This window comes from Furipterus horrens, unplaced genomic scaffold, assembly GCF_987537825.1.
Source record: "Furipterus horrens unplaced genomic scaffold, mFurHor1.1.pri manual_scaffold_13, whole genome shotgun sequence".
NCBI lineage: Eukaryota > Metazoa > Chordata > Mammalia > Chiroptera > Furipteridae > Furipterus > Furipterus horrens.
This window is the reverse complement of record NW_028327183.1, coordinates 20732850-20735279: the sequence shown is the minus strand read 5'-3', so window position 1 is coordinate 20735279 and position 2430 is coordinate 20732850. Positions and strand designations below refer to the sequence as shown.

General features: G+C 42.1%; 1 pseudogene; it reads right to left on the bottom strand.

Annotated features, from left to right (window-relative positions):
* Window positions 1–712: 712 nt before the first annotated feature.
* On the bottom strand, window positions 713–1682 carry LOC149994244 (glyceraldehyde-3-phosphate dehydrogenase pseudogene; annotated as a pseudogene).
* Window positions 1683–2430: the final 748 nt, after the last annotated feature.

The window sequence follows — 2430 nt, the reverse complement described above, 5'->3', positions numbered from 1 at the left end:
AATATAGACATGCGGATTTTAACTAATGTGACATTCCATAAAGGACAAGAAAGAATGGTCCTTTCAATAAAAGATGCTCTATCACTTAGATTTCAATGTGGAAGAATTATTCTCAACCCTTCCTCATACAATACACAAAAGTATTCTAGCCCTGGCTGGTGTGGCTCAATGGACTGAGAGCCAGCTTGTGAACCAAAAGGCCATTGATGCAATTCCCAGTCAGGGCACATGCCTGGATTGCAGGACAGGTCCCAGTTTGGGGTGTGTGAGAGGCAAACAATACTTTTTTTTAAGTATTCTAGAGGTATTTTTTTAATTTTTCAATTACATTTTACATTTATTATTATTTTGTATTAGTTTCAGGTATACAGCATAGTGGTTAGACAATCATATACTTTACAAAGTGTTCCCCTAATATTTCTAGTACCCACCTGGCACTATACATAGTTATTACAATATTATTGCCTATATTTCTTATGCTGCACTTTATATCCCTGTGACTATTTTATACCTAACAATTTGTACTTCTATTTTTTTTTTTTTTTTTGGCTGGGTACAGTGAACTTTGTTGATGGTGCAAGACAAAGATAGGGTTCCCTAAGCCCCTCCCCTTCTTCAGGGGCTCTGGGATGGAAACTGTGGAGGTGAGGAGATTCTCAGTGCGTTGTGGGATTAATTTGGGGCAAGCAGCTGAGGGCCTCTCTTCCTCTCACTAGGGCTGGTGGTCCAGGGAGCTCTTACTCTTTAGAGGCTTTGTGGACCATAATTTCCATGCCCTGTTGCTGTAGCCAAATTCATTGTCAGGAAATGAGCTTGACAGAGTAGTCATTGAGGGCAATGCCTGCCCCAGCATTGAAGGTGGAGGAATGAGTGTTACTGTTAAAGTTGCAGGAGACAACCTGGTCCTCAGTATAGCCCAGGATGCCCTCAAGAGGGCCCTCCAATGCCTGCTTCACTACCTTCTTAGTGTCATCATATCTGGCAGCTTCTCCAGGCAGCAGGTCAGATGCCCAACCAACACATTGGGGGTTGGGACACTGAAGGCCATGCCAGTGAGCTTCCCATTCAGCTCAGGGATGACCTTACCCACAGAATGGCAGCACCAGTAGATGGAGGGTTTATGTTCTGGGCAGCCCCTCAGCCATCAGGCCACAGCTTCTCAGATGGGCCATCCACGGTCTTCTGGGTGACAGTGATGGCATGGACTGGGTGACTTTGGACAGGGGAGTCAAGCAGTTGGTGGTACAGGAGGCATTGCTGACAATCTTGAGGGAATTGTCATACTTGTCATGCTTCACACTCATCACAACATGGGCATGTGCAGAAGAGGCAGAGATAATGACTCTCTTGACCCTTCAAGTGAGCCCCAGCCTTCTCCATGGTAGTAAAGACACCAGTGGGCTCACATCTTCAGCACCAGTATCACTCCATTACATGTTGGCAGGATTTCACTCCTAGAAGATGGAGATGGACTTTTCATTGATGACATGCTTCCAATTCTCAACTTTAACTGTGCCTTTGAACTTGTCATGAGTAGAATCATACCGGAACATGTAGACCATGTAGTTGAGGTCAATAAAGGAGACATTGATGGCAACAATACCCATTTTGTCATAGTTAAAAGCAGCCCTGGTGACCAGGTGCCCAATACAGCCAAAGCTCTTCATTCCGACCTCCACCATCGTGTCTCAGACTTGCTGCTGGCACTGCGCAGGAAGACGTGGCTGTGTGTCAGGTGGAGCAGCGGAGAGCCCAGTCTGTACTTCTTAATCCCTTCACCTTTTCCACCCATCTCCCCACCCCTTCCCCTCTGGCAGCCATCAGTCTGCTCTGTTTCTATGAGCCTGTTTCTATTTTGTTTGTTCATTATTTTGTTTTTTATATAAGTGAAATCATATGGCATTTATTTTTTGTCTGACTTACTCAATTAGCATAATAACCTCTAGGTCCATCCATGCTGTTGCAAATAAGCATTCTAGAGGTTTTAAATATCTAAATAGTAAAGGTAAAATAATAAAACTTTTACAATACAACATAGGAGAAAATATTAATGAGCTTGAGGCAGCAAGGAGACTGAGAGAAGATATTCCCTAAAATATAATAATTGCCACAAATGACTCTTAGCTAGAATGTTTATATGTGAGTGTGTATATAAGTTATATAAAAAGACAAGATGATGCAATAAAAATATAAGCATACATCTTACCCATATAAGGATATACAAATGGCAAATAAACAAAGGAACAGGTTAAAACCTCATCAGTCATCAAGAACATACAAATGAAAATTAAAACCACAGTGATATATCACTGTACCCAGGCTAGGATATCTAAAAATAAGCAATATTAAAAACATTGACATTCCTAAAATGTAGGTGAGGATGTAAACAGTTGAAAATACCACACACTGCTGGAGGGAGTGTTAATTGGC